General features: G+C 55.3%; 1 non-coding gene across 6 annotated transcripts; it reads left to right on the top strand.

The window, feature by feature from the left end:
* The first annotated feature begins 1707 nt into the window (after nt 1-1707).
* On the top strand, nt 1708-13972 carry LOC102156561. 6 transcript variants are annotated; one of them, XR_005373293.1, is made up of 9 exons: nt 1708-2413; nt 8110-8240; nt 8523-10059; nt 10738-10827; nt 11206-11251; nt 11343-11484; nt 12547-12921; nt 13367-13446; nt 13846-13972. It is a non-coding gene; the product is annotated as an uncharacterized LOC102156561 (transcript). The 6 variants fall into 6 exon arrangements; XR_005373296.1 differs by lacking the exon at nt 13846-13972 and having other exon boundaries at nt 12547-12709; nt 12808-12921; nt 13367-13576; XR_005373295.1 differs by lacking the exon at nt 13846-13972 and having other exon boundaries at nt 12547-12709; nt 12805-12921; nt 13367-13576.
* Nucleotides 13973-14275: the final 303 nt, after the last annotated feature.

Raw genomic sequence — 14275 nt, 5'->3', positions numbered from 1 at the left:
CTGTTGGGTTATGTTCGCCAAGTAGTATCCAGCTTTTAGGTACTGACGATCTAATCATTGGGGAGAGTTGTCCATAGTTCTTCCTATAAACTTTCTGAAATCTGTTATTGTTTAATTATGAAACATGGATATTTTTCCTTTTTCTAGAATAGCTTGAGTAGCACTAGAATAATACACTCCTTTAAATATATCTAGAGGAAAAATAATAATACATACATACATAAATAAATAAATAAATAAATAAATAAATAAATAAATAAATGTAGAGGGCAGCCTGGGTGGCTCAGCGGTTTAGCGCCACCTACAGCCCGGGGCGTGACCCTAGATACCCGGAATCAAGTCCCACGTCGGGCTCCCTGCATGGAGCCTGCCTCTCCCTCTGCCTGTGTCTCTGCCTCTCTCTCTCTCTCTCTCATAAATAAATTTAAAAAATCTTTTAAAAAATAAAAGAAAGAAAGAAAGAAAGAAAGAAAGAAAGAAAGAAAGAAAGAAAGAAAGAAAGAAAGAAAGAAAGAAAGAAAGAAAGAAAGAAAGAAAGAAAGAATTCCTGCTGAGACTGTCTGGGCCAGGTACTTCTTTAGGGAATTAGTTCTTTGATGACTTCCGTGTAAACTGTTTCAATATTTCTCATCTGGAATTAGGGTTAATAATTACATGTTTAAGCTAAATTAATCCATTTCATCCAGACTTAAACATTCTCTATATTGCCTTTTTTTTTTTTTTTGAGAATTGGCTCTTCATTTTTTTCCTACTGTAAATAATTATGTAAATATGGTGTCCTGTGTCCTTGGCACCGGCCCCCATGTTGGACTTTCCACTCCATGGGCCAGCATTGGAAACAAACTTCGCTTTGCTATTTATTATCCCAACAGAGTTTTAAATTAGCTACAGCTGCATTTTAAAAACCCACTTCCTAAATACGGTAAAATTCCTAAGTGTGCAGTTCAAACTGTGACAAATGGTTATAGCCACGTAGCCACCACCTCATCAAGCTCTAGATCACCGTCATCTAGACCCAGAAAGGTCCCCACACTCCAGTGTGCTCAGTTTCCCAACTCACTCCCCAGGCAACCACTGTCCTGATCTTTATCACCTTGGATTACTTCTGCTTGTTCTATAAGTAGGACGGCACGATGGGTACCACGTCTGGTCTCCTTCACTTAGGGGGCCTTAGTTTTTAAGGGCAAACCTACTCGTGCAGATTAGTAGTATCCTCTGCACAAATCCAGTCCCTGGGGGAGGAAGTGGCACCGCCTAACGACATATGGGCTCAATGGCTACGGGGTTCTAGGTTGGGAGCTAGTTTCTCTCTGTATATTGAAAATAACATTTCGTTGTTTCAGGTTGCCACTGTTGGCGGAAGCCAGCTTCTGGTCTATTATTCCTTTAAGGGTAACTTTTCTCTTGGCTGCTTTTGAGATGTTTGTCTTTTTGTAGATTATACATATTTTATCCTAAATATATATATATATGTATATATATATATCTGTATGTATATGTAGATTTCTTTATTCTAATTTGCATTTGTTGGGCTTCTTGAATCCATGCTTTGGTGTCTGATTATTTGGCACTGATAAAACATCTTACTCAGATTATTTCTGCTCCATTTTTCTCTTCCTTCGGAACTCCAAATGAATATGTATATGTATATTTTAGACTTTCTCATATCTTCCCTTAACTTTCTTTTGTGTCTTCATATAACACTCTGGAAAGTTTCTTTAGCTTCCTCTTCTGGGTCATGAATTTTCTCCTTACCTCTATCTAATATGATGACAAACTGTCCCATTGAGGCTTTTCACATTTTTGGTCATTGCATTTTAACCTCTATTTGATTGTTTTCTTTCAAATCTGTTATATTAATAATTTCTAATCTGCCAATTTTCAGACTTGGGTTTTTATCCCCTTGAACAGAAAAGCAATTATTTTGTAGTCTACTCTTAGTAGCCAGAGCCCAGTGGGTCTTTCTGTTGTCTCTACTGGTCTTGTCTCATGCTGTTTGTTCCTGTGTCTGGATTTTGTGTTCTGGACACTGTATTTGAAAAGTGATCCTCTGAGAAATGCAAGACCAAGGCAACCACTTTCAGAGTATTTATCGGCTCCTGGCCAGGGGCTTTGAGTCATGAACAATACGGGAGGACAAGGTTGTGGGATGAAGTTAATCCAGTTCCAGAAATTGAGATCTCCTGGGCATTGTGACATGCAGCCCAGCTGCTGTCCATGCAGGACTGGATTTCAGTTCTGGGCTAGAGTGGGAGGTCTAAGGCTTAAATCCTGGCTCTACTGTGGGACCTCAGAAGTGACTCATCCTCATTAAGCTTCAGTTTTATCACCTTGAATTGAGGTATCTTCTTACCTTCATGTGGAGAAACCCATGCCCAGACGGGGAGGTATTTCTTGCAACAGGCTACAATCGGTGAGTAGGAGCTATAAGATATAACCTGGGTTCTTCAAAGGCTGCTACCTGAGATTTCAGTTTTGCAGCTTGTGTTCAGGGGTGTATTCTCCCAGCACCTTGCTTCCCATGTACATAAAGGAGTCTCTGAAATCCTTATCATACTTACCATAATAAGAAGGAAGCGTCTGAATTAGGTCAGGGGACTGGGACGCCAGGAGAGGTTGGTACGTGGCAAAGGGAAGGAAGGCTGGAGGGCAACTCAGGGCTAGAAGAGCTTGTGGGGTACACGGAAAAGTGACATAAAAAAGCTCCTGCTATAAAGAGTTTATCCCTGTGCACTGCAAACAACCAAGAGACCAGCCTGTTCCCAGCTCGTTTCCCATGTTTGCTCCTCCTTCTCCGCTTCTACTGTTTAAGGGCTGTTGGCATCTGCTAAGCTGATTCTGAGACACAGCTTCTAGCTGTTATAGGAGCCCCCCCCCCCCAACTTTTAAAAAGATTTTATTTGGGGGAGAGAGAGAGAGCGTGAGCGAGAGCGCGCAAGCTGGGGGGAGAGGCAGAGGCAGAGGGAGAAGCGGACTCCCCACCGAGCAGGGAGCCTGACTCGGGGCTCCATCCCAGGACCCTGGGGTCAGGGCCTGAGCCGAGGGCAGACGCTTAACCGACTGAGCCCCCCAGGTGCCCCCAAAAGGCCCTCTTCCATAACAGTGTGATGTAATAGGTAGACGGTTGGAAGCTGGGGGATGCCGAAACCAAGGGTGCACACAAGAGGATTGAGGAAAGGGTTGGTAGGCCCCAGTAGCAGACAACTTAGAGACATTATTGCCTTTGTGGGCCAACAACTCTCACAGTAGACTTTTCCAATAGAAAAGACACATGTAAAAAAAAAAAAAAAAAAAAGACACATGTTGGGACACCTGGGGGCTCAGTGGTAGAGCATCCACCTTCGGTTCAGAGGGTGACCCCGGGGTCCCGGGATCAAGTCCCACATCGGGCTCCCTGCATGGAGCCTGCTTCTCCCTCTGCCTGCATCTCTGCCTCTCTCTCTCTGTGTGTCTCTCATGAATAAATAAATAAAATCTTGAAAAGAAAAGAAAAGACCTGTCTTGGCAGAGGTCTACCTGCCAGTGTCCTCCTGGCCTCGTCACAGAGTCACTTCCTTATTAGAAAATATGTTTTGCCAAGAAAATACACTTCTTTGAGGTAAATGCCTCGGCATCTGTCCGTCGTTCCACACGCCAGTCTGAGAAGCTCTCACTCTGACCGCGGCGAGCAGCCTCTGTCCTCTGCAGCTTGTTGGCCACACTGGTCTCCAGGTTCCCTGCCCGACCCCGGTTCCTGCTTTCCTGGCCCCGGGGGTCTCCGGCTGAGAGCCAGGGACGGGGGAGAATCCCGGAGTGCCGGTAACGTCGAGGACTTCCAGGGCGAGAACCAAGGGTGGCCCTCTAGCAGCCCGAACTGGAGCTACTGCTGAAGTCCTGGGACCACATGGCATCTTTGATTTTGTTATGAAGGTGACGCGGGACAAGGCCTTCACTCTGCGGGGGCCCAGCCTGGAGGGAAGCAGACCCCCCCCTGGTGGTAACTTCGTGCCCATGGAAAAGAGCGCTTGTCCACCGCTGCGGTCCTTCCCACCAGCGCCCCAGGACCGGCAAGGGCGGAGGGGTCCACCCTTCGGGAGGAGGAACCGGGACTCCCTGTTGGCCCTTGCCAACTCCGCTCTGTGCTCTCCACGTGCACGTCCTCCTTGACTCATGAGGGGCTACGTGCTGAGGAGCCCGCTGCAGGCTGAGAACGCGTCCCATACACCGCAGCCGCTGAACATCGCAGTCCAGCCTGACCTCCCCGAATCGTGCTCAGCCCACTCACGTTGGCCTTCACCTGGGCACAGTCCTCTACGCAGTCTGTCTTACCATCAAGAGTCAAACATCTCCTGTAACTTCTCGGATCCTGTACTGCAAGTGCATACAGGAGGGTCATCGTCTGGGTACAGGATGGTCATGAGATGCCTGTGGACCTTTGTGATCATGGGGCCGACTGGGGACTGCCGCTTGCTGCCGGTGCCCAGGGTCTGGCCCAGGAAAAAAATTCAAAATTCCAAGTAGTCTCTACTGAATGCATATCACTTTTGCACCATTGCAAAGTAGAAAAAAAAATCATCAGTTGGAGCATCCTAAAGTGGGGGCTGTCAGGAACGACGACATGACCTACCTTCTGCGGGGTTGAGAGCCCCATGGAAAGGACTCTCCTACTTTTAGGGGAAGGGGGTTGGGCCAGAACAGAGCATTTGTTTGTAGAGCAAAGTGTTAGCGTAGACATGAGAGCTTATGTTGGTTCGATTCTTTCCGACCAGCCTGCATGTTCCCAGTTCTGGCGGGTGAGGTCCTCTGTACGACGGCTGAGGATGGCACTACTTTGTCCTGTGGCTTGTCTGGTCGCTGCTCCACCTCGCATAGCAAAAGTGCTCAGTCTGCGCCCTGCTCTCGGGGCTCGGCCTCGGGCCGGGGCTGTGCCCCTCCCCCTGCCCCCTCCGTGCCAGGCCCGGGCTCACGAAGGTGAAGGCCGACCGGGGGAGATTCTGATCCGGGAGCCTGCAGCGGCGCTGGCGGGAGTACAGGCTGCCCTGGAGATAGCACGGCAGACTGGCCGGGGCTGGAACAGGTCGGGCCGCAAACCCGTGAGAGGGGCAACAAGGTTTGGCAGATGTGAGGGCACTGGGGCACGTAACCCGGAATAAGAATTCAAACTGTGGCCTTCTGGCCGAAGGGGTGTAAATCTAGATTTTTAGAAAAAAAGGAGTCTCTGTGTCTGGGAACCTGAGGACTGTCCTATAAAGAATTAGAGGCAGCTGTTGGCCTTAGGTTTTCTTACCTCGGGGCTTCCCGCCGCCTCATTTCGGGTGGTTGACTCTTCGAGGCTTTAGGAAGGTGTTTCCTCCATCCTCCCCATCGCTTCGCCTTCCCTCAGAGGCAAGGTGCTTTAAATAGCTGAGAGTCTCGGGAGCTTGCTAGAACTGAAGACTTTCACCCCCACGCCCCGAACGAATGGCTGGCGATGAAGCCTAGCCTCCGCCGTCCTGGAAGTCCTCCGTGAGGATCTAGAAGCAGGTGTATGGCGCGCACGGCTCCCGGCGGGGAGAGGCCACGGCCGCGGCCCAGGAGCCGCTGGCGGCGTTTGTAAGGAGGTGACGCAGGAAGGATGCGAGACCGAGCTCTGAGTGTCTGGAGTGGCCAACCTAGGAGAAACGGGGAATCCTCACCGAGGATGTCCTGCCCATGTTCTGGAGTAAGGGAAGGCAAGCGTCTTCCACATGGGGCCACCTAGGGAAGCGTTGGGCCTCGTGAGCCGGGGTCTGTGTCACCGCTCCTCCGCCCTCCCATGGAAGCGTACACGCAGCCAAGGACACGCATCCTCAGACGTGCGCGGCCGTGCTTCATTTACAGGAAGAGGCAGCTGGGGCGCCAGCGGGGCTCAGCCGGTGAGCGTCTGCCCTTGGCTTGGGTCGTGATCTTGGGGTCCTGGGATCGAGCCCCGCATCGGGCTCCCTCTTCGGCCCGGAATCTGCTTCTCCTCCCCTTCTGCGTGTGCATCTCTCTCTCTCCCTCTCTCTCTCTCTCAAATAAGTAAATAAATCTTTAAAAGTTAAAAGCAAAATGAAACCAAAAGAGGCAGCTGGATTTGGCCCCTTGGGCAGGAGTTTCCTAACCTCTAGTCCAGCAGAAAAATGTGCTCAGGCTTTTGATTTTCTATCCGTCTCTGTCTCTCCTTCTCTGTCTCTCCCTCTCCCTTCCTCCCTCTCTTCCTCCCTCCCTTCTTTCAAAATCACTTTTTCTTAGAGCAATTCCTGCTTTGCGGGGTCCTAGCTGAGGCACAGGATGGACATGCAGTGCCTACCTCTTCAGTTTCCCCTTTTTCTCAAAGTGGGCCTTTCTCAGAAGAAAGTGTTTTATTTTTTTTTAATGTTTTATTTATCTATTCATGAGAGACACAGGGAGGGGCAGAGACACAGGCAGAGGGAGAAGCAGGCTCCACGCAGGGAGCCTGACGCAGGACTCGATCCCGGGACCCCAGGATCACGCCCTGGGCTGAAGGCGGGTGCTCAACCGCTGAGCCACCCGGGCGTCCACACTTGAAGTTGTTAAACATGGACTGAACTGCCTCGTGGGGCTGTGAGATTTCCCCTTGAAATGTTCTGAGTACTTACTAGAGGTTGAGAGAGGTCCGTACAGGGCAGGGCAAGTGGACCTGTTAGTCTCCTTCCATCTCCGGGGCTTCATTAAGCTTGGAATCCGTGCGAATAAGCTCTGCCTTGCTCTGATGACCGACGGTAAGCCAAGTGTTGGGCTGTGCTGGGACCCGACACCAGGTCTAGTCACCCTAGAATGTTCTTTAGTGACCAGACTTAAGAGTTCAGGGCAGGGAGCGGGGAAACAGCTTCTAGAACAACACATGTGAACTCGCGGCTTACTGTGTTCGGGGCTGTGCTCTGGATGGGTGTTTGTGCATATATGGCCCTGGCCCAAGTGCACAGGAGGGGAGGCCACACTCGCCCATGAATCCCCCACACGTGTAACCTACGACAGGAAGATGGGGCCTCTGTTCATCACGGGGCATGCTTCCCCGTCCTCCTCTGTGAGGCCCACATGCGTGCTAGCAGTAGGCTGAGGCCTGTGGGTCTTCCCAGTCTGGCTGTCCTCACGCTCTGTTTGTCAACAGCAGAGTCACAGTGACATGAACGTCACCGAGGATGTCCTGCCGCAATATCCTGACTGGACAGGGCAACTGCTGCGAGTAATTCCCGGGTCTAAAGGCTCATGGCCCCCGGACACCTGTTCTCATTGAGGGAAGGACCCGAGGCACAAGATTCTTGGTTGGCTTCCTCCCTATTTCTTTGGGCAACAACTTCTAGAACAACTTCTAGAAACTTCTAGAAAACATCCAGAGTGAAACGTCCTCAGGAGGCAGCCCGGGCTGGTGGAGAGAGCAGTGCCCTAGAACTCAAAAGGCCTGAGTTCTTGTCCAAACTCTCACACTTAATGGTCTGCGTCACCTGGAGAGTTGATAGCTTCAGGCAGGCGCCCCGTGACGTGGGGTTGGATGCTCTGCTCGTTGGGAAAGACCGTAGGCTGACGCTGATCGAGGCAAGGCCGGGGCCTGGGCACCAGTCCCTCCGGGTCTATCCACGGGCTGTGGGGGGAGGACGCCCGACTCCCGACCCACTCCTGCAAGCCACCTGCTCAGCTCTATCCCGAAAACGGGAGTCAGTCCCGCAGTCTCAGGCTTCCCTGGTAGAGGGCGGTATTCTTGGGGGAATTTCTGAATTTTCTAGAACCAGCAGAGACCCTCAAGGCCAGGGCAGAGCAAAGACCAGTGGGTCCCACATGAGGGAGTTCCCGGTGCCTGTCCCTCCTGGGGGCGGGGGCGGGGGTGGGAGACAAAGGGGCTCGACCTTCTCACATGGGGACTTACATGGTTTTTGACCTCTGCCTCCTGTGGGTCTCCAGGTGGTGGCTCTGAATTGCCTCTGTACTCCCCATGGCCGCCAAGGTTCTGCGTGATCTGGGTGGAAAGTCAATGCGCCCTGCTTTCCCCCGGCGAAACAGCAGCACGCAGGCACCGGTCTTAGGGAAGAAGGATATTTGGACGCATAGGCCTTTGCCCCGAAGCGCTGGAACTTCTACCCCAATGAGAACACCTTCCTGTTACTTCTGTAGGAGGGATGGACTCGGGCCCCCACGAGTATGGAAGGAAAACACGGGACAGTCCTCAAGGAGGTCGCCTCAGAAATAGGGACAACTGGAGCCAACTCGCTGCGTCATTAGCTGGGCTTCGGGACCCCCCTCCGGTACGGAGAGCCCCGGGAAGCTGGCTTAGCCATTTCAACTTCCTAACTCCTGTCTCCTCTGCCAAGAAGGGGGGCGGTGAATTAGTTTAGGTCCAATAAGGCCGCGGGATGTGTTGTCAGCCTCCCTCCGACCACCACCCAAGCAAGGGCGTTGGGCCCAGCGAGTTCCGGCCGTGCAGAAGGCGGTTACCCAGACGGCCAGTTCCATTCGGAGGCCTGGGCCCTTGGTTAGCTCATCAGTGAGGCCGAAGGGGGGAAGGAAAGAACCGATGGGCTCGCCAGGTGCAGGTACCCCGAGCCGCGCAGAGATCCCGCCCTCCCCGGCACGGACCTCGGCTCCCAAGGCATGGACGGCGGCTGGCGAGACGCGCCGAGGACTACGCTCCACCTGCCAGCGGGCCCGTTGGGGTTTGTCACCGGGATCCCAGACCATTCGGAGCCACGGTCTTCCCTTCCTCCTTCTCTAGTGTTTCCCCAAAGAACGGCTACAGGAAGGTCACTTCTACGGAGCCTCAGACCAAAAATTAAGCCCCGGGTAGGAGGGATGGCCCAAGGAGCCTTCTCCGTCCGTAGTGTGGCTACTGGTCTGGGGGGCCTGGCATGTCCTGACAGAGAGACCCCCGGACAGACGGCCTCATTCCCGTGCTTCCAGAAGGCTCTCTGGTCCCCACCTGCTTCTACGGCAGCTCCACCTTCAGTTCCCGCCTGTACTGGAAGGTTGAGCTGAGGGTGGGCCCCTTCCCCGCTAGCCCACCTAGGCCGTGGAATGTCCCGCGGCATGTGGAAGGGGAAGGGCCCCTGCAGTCCCCCCATGTAAGCGACAGTGGGGGAAGGATAGAGAAATCGGGGCAGGGAGAGTGCAGTGGGACCGCAGCCCGGGCGCGAGGGATTGCTCGGGGTTACGGGGGCTGAGGCTCGGAGCTCTGGGTCGGCGGTGCTGGGGCCGTGCCTGCCTTCCCGACCACGGAGGCAAGGACCGGGCGCTGGGGGGCCGTGCGTGAGGCCGGGCCTGCCGTGACGAGGCCGACGCCTGGAGGGTGGGTGCCGCTGCCCCAACGGGGCTGGAGGGCCAAGGCGCTGTGGGCCCCAGGGACATGTCCCGCTGGGAGCCCTGAGCCGGGTCCTCGCTCCTGCTGTCCCCGGGGGCAGTGGGAGAGCTGCGTGTTCGAGATCCTCCCGGAGGAGCTCAGATCCCGACGATAGGCCTCGGGTAAGTGTGCGAACTGGGCATCTTGACTTGATCCCTGGCTGAACTCGAGGTAGATGTGTAGGACCCGTTGTGTCCAACTCCGTTATGGTTGGGGGGGGGGTTGGTTGGTTTTATTTATTTTGTTTTTTTGTTTTCAGTTTTTTGGTCTTTTTTAGGGGAGAAAGGTCAGAGGCCTCACGCTAATCAACCCTCGGAGCCCTCTGGGAGACATCTACTCCCGAGACTCACTGAACAAATACCTGGAATTTGCCGAGAGGTTGGACTTCCACCCCTCGAGACGAGGCCCCTGAGCAGGTTCCTGTCACTCGAGGCCAAGAAGTCAGAACCCGATGCAATGTACCCCGATAGTCTTACCGCCTAGTGTACCCTGCAAAGCTGTGCACGACTCCCTGAAATTGAAGTGAAAGCAAACATACCCACATGCTTCAGCCAAACATTTTTTTTTGCCATTTTCCTTTTTTATTCTTTTGCCCGGGTACAGACACCGACACAACAAACGTGATCTGGTTTTGCTGCTTTTCCTCTTCTTGCCACGTAACCACTTTCTCCCAGCAGCCACTTCGCGGCCACTTGGCCTGAGGCCAAGCCGGACTCCCAGACCCTATGCGGGTGAGGACGTGTCCCCAGAGAACCCCGTGTCCCGTTCCCACGCGCATGTTAACATCAGTTACCTCTGGAGTCCTCACTGGTTAGGGGCGATGATCTCCCATTTTCTAGAAGAAACACACGCGTCCAAATTTCATGACTCTAGTCCAGCCCAGTTTGTGGCAGGGCCTGAGGACGAGAGGAGGAACGCTGGAAGGGTGTGGGCTGGAATTTGACAGGACAGGGTTCAAACCCCAGCTAGAGCACCTGCTAAGCGAGGGAATTAACTTTGTCTCTTTGAAGAAACTGTTTCTTGGTCCGTGAAATGGAGATACCAGGGGGCCATGGGGAGAACAAACATGACGGCCACATACATAATGTCACTATTCAGTCGGGACCCTGGGTGGGAGCTCCTGCTGGGAGATGCACCCTCCCCATTGCACTGGCCTCTGCCTGACAGATGAAGGATTCGATGTTCTCCTGAGCGTCTCTGGATCCTCTTCCTTCCTACCCCCAAGCCAGGTCTAAGGACCCCTTCCGGTCCCCCCACCCCCCGACCTCACCACGCCCCCTTTGGGAGGGTTGGATGGGTGCTGGAGCAGTAAGAGTATCAGAGCTGTAGCCCGAGGAGACCATGAAAGGGACCGAGGGGAGATTAGCGGGAACCCAGATATTGCTTCCCTTCTTTCGTGCGATCTGCAGGTACAGCCTACGTGTGATTACAGGGGACACTGACGTGCTGCCTGTGCTCGACCAACCCATCATGCTCCACAGTGTTCTGAGCGTGGAAAGGTGAGGCCAGGCCAGGCCAGGCAGAAGGAGCAGCTTTGCCAAAAGTGGGGCAGCACGTTTTGGAAACGGTGGGTGGCCCACATGTGTGAAGAGCTGCCTGCCAGGAGGGGGGCTTTGCACCAGCTGCAGGAAGGCCCCGGCCAGACTGACGGTCCTGGACTTGGCTGAGCGGGCACCGGGGAGCTGACCCGCCGAGTTCCCAAGGGGACCTCTAGCTGCCTCCCCAGCTTCGCTGCGGCAACTGTTTCTTGAGCTTTGGGCCCTGCAGGCTCTCATGTCTAGAAGGACCTCAAGCCCGCCTTCCTGTCTTGTCTCATTGACTCCAGTTTCATCCTTCAGTAGTTCTTCATGACCTTGATCGTACTGTCTCCTCTCCAGTTTGCCCGACCCCAGCAGGACCCATGTGATCGGGGGCACCAGTAGGGTGAGCCCCAGCTTCCTGTCTTTGGTGGGAAAGGAAAGGGAGCCGGGAGCCGGGCAAACCAGGTTTCCCTCCCCTCCTTCTTCCCCTCTAGGATTTCGGCATCTCTGGCTTCCGTTTTCGTGTTCTTCACACACACAACCAGGGGGTGGCCTCTGCTGTGAGCCCTTCTGGCCGCCTCCGCGGTGTGCCTGGCATCGCCCAGTACCAGCTGTGCCAGCTGCTTCAGGACACAGGTACCGAGTCCCATCCCAGGCCAGGACCTTGGCTAGACCTCACAGCAATGGGGGCATTCCTGGGTCTGCTTGGGCCCCTGACAGCCCTCGAATCCGCTGACACCCAGTTCACTGTCTTGGTGGCAGGACAGGAGTTTGAAAGCGGGCAGGATGCGGGTAGGGAAGAGTCAGAAGATGGAACTGCTGGTCTAAACTAAAACACAGATGGGCCTTCCTGTTGGGCTGCTTGGAGCCCACGCGCTGCCTGGAAAGGGCATATAGTCCAGTTGTTCCCTAGGGCTGGAAAGACAGAAACCAGTCTTCACACAGTCAGTCCACCCCCCCCCCATCCCCTGCTTGCTTCAGGTAAAGATTACAAAGAAATGCCCCGACTCCTGGAATAGGACTTAACTTCATCTTCCCAGGCGACCCACGGAGAGCTGCCATTTGGGCAAGTTGCTGTGGTTAGATCTATGGCACCTGAATTCAGCTCCCCGTGGATCCCAAGGGATTCCAGGCTTTAGAGGAAACCTCCTCCCACCCCCTCCGTTTAATGCTATGGCCCAAACTTAGGTAAGGCCCCCTTTCTTTGGTTCCCTATAACAGAGCAGATGCCAGGCTGCAGGACTTAAATTAAAAGCTGGGATATAATGATACAAATTAATGTAATTTGATAATCTGGTTTAGAAACAATTTGATTTCAGCTTTGGCAGGGGGAAAAGGGAAGCTAGGAGAGATCCAACCAGATGGCTCCGTGCGTGGTGCCGGCCCCTTTGATATTTGGCAGAAACCAGGTTCCCGGCCCCTGGAACGCCATTTCCCAAGCTTGGACACATGACAATGATCTGGGGGAGATAAAATACTGATCTGTGGGCCCTAGCCCCAAAGATTCTGGTTTAGCTGCTCTGGAGGCATAGTCTGGCCATCGGGACTTTTCAAAGCCCAAGTGGTTCTTTTTTTTTATTTATTTATGATAGTCACACACAGAGAGAGAGAGAGAGAGAGAGAGGCAGAGACATAGGCAGAGGGAGAAGCAGGCTCCATGCCGGGAGCCTGACGTGGGATTCGATCCCGGGTCTCCAGGATCGCGCCCTGGTCCAAAGGCAGGCGCTAAACCGCTGCGCCACCCAGGGATCCCCCCACCCAAGTGGTTCTAACGTGCTGCCAGTGCTGAGCAACCGGGCTAAGGGCGCCTCCGAGCATATCTAAGTTGCTCAAAGTCCACCGCGGGGCTCCGAGGCAGGAGGTAAGAGAGCTCGGAGGATCTGCCCTGTTGGCAGCAGCGAGTCTACCTCACTTAGGGGGCACCCTGACTCTTTATATCGCGGCTGTAAACCCAAGCAGAACATTCCTACCAGACTGTTGAGGTGTGCTGAGTACGGGTGTTACCAGCTCAGCTGTGACACGGAGTCGGTCTTGGAGAGAAACAGCTGGCACCAGCCCAGGCAGGGAGCCCTGGTAAGGATCCCTCTGGACCCCTCTCTTGCTCACCTTAGTCTTTCTGATTTCCGGGGCCCCCCCCAGGTGTCCCATACCCTAGCTGGGAGGCAGGGCTCACTCGGCTCCCCGGAGGGCAGGGGTAGGCCTCAGAGAGTATAGCCCCTGCCCCTGATGCCCTGGGGCAGCAAACAGCTGGCTGTAGTCAGTCTACACCTGGAGGCGGTGGGGTGTGTGTGTGGGGGGGAGGTGAGGAGGCAAAAGTCAGGTGGAAGTTCAGAGATCAGACTCTTATCTGGGGGCTAGGGGCATGGGTGTGTGTGTTGGGGGCCCCTTGGCAGGGCAGAGGGCTCTGGGAGTGCCAGTTCCCATGCCCTCTGGACCTGCCAGGTAAGCAGTTGTGTGGGTGGTAGCCAGCAGCCTCTGGGGACCTTGCCACCCCTTCCCTGACCTCTTTTGTCGACAGGGATATCTTCCTCTGCCCCAGGGGGAGGTTTCCACAAAATGTGTCTTCATCCAACAGACATGCAGGTCTCACAAACAGAGGTGGGCACAGACCCCTGTCCACCCAGGGCACCTGGGCACACAGAGCGCCCCATCCCTGGGGTCCCAGAGCCCTAGACAGAACCAGCCAGCAGCTGCAGCTGGAGTTCCAGTGGGCTGGGGCTGGGTGGGGGTGGGGGGGCCTGGGGTCACGGTGGGGGCCGGTCCCCGGAGGGGGGTGGGGGCAGCTGGGGTCGTGGTAAGCCCAGGCTGTGGGGGGCCTCCGGGGGCAGCTGGGGTCGGGATGGGCTGGGGCTGGGGTTGGTGGGTTAAGGGGGGGCCCTGGGGGCAGCTGGGGTCGTGGTGGGCCAGGGCTGGGGTTGGGGGGGAGGGGGGCCCTGGGGCAGCCAGGGTGGCGGTGGGCCCCGGCGGGGGTCAGCGTGAGCCCCGCCCACTGCCCAGGGGCTGACCAGGCCTCGGAAGCTGTCACACCCCCTCCCGCTCGGGCTCCGGGCCGCACAGTCGCCAACGCGCCCAAAGTGAAAGAGAAAGTGGCCCCCCCAAGGCCGGCCCCGCCCCGCCCGGCGGCCAATCCCGGCCTCGGGCGCCTCCCTCGCCCCGGCCTCCTCCTCGGCGAGCGCCGGCGGCCGCAGTCCCGACCAGCCCGGCCCCGGTGCACTCGGGGTGAGTGGGGCGGGGGCCGCGCGGCCGCTGGGGCCCAGGGGCAGGGGGCACGGGGCGCTCGGGGCACAGCGGGCCCGGGAGGCCGGGGCGACGGTCAGCAGCCCTCGGGGGGACCACGGGCGGCAGCCAGCCTTGTGACCCCGCGTGGCAGTGCCCTGGGCAAGCCGGTGACAGCTGGTGTCTGAGGGGGCCGGGGGGAGCCAGCCGG

The sequence above is a fragment of the Canis lupus genome, chromosome 18 (genome assembly GCF_011100685.1).
Source record: "Canis lupus familiaris isolate Mischka breed German Shepherd chromosome 18, alternate assembly UU_Cfam_GSD_1.0, whole genome shotgun sequence".
Lineage (NCBI taxonomy): Eukaryota > Metazoa > Chordata > Mammalia > Carnivora > Canidae > Canis > Canis lupus.
This window is presented reverse-complemented; position numbering and strand designations above follow the sequence as displayed.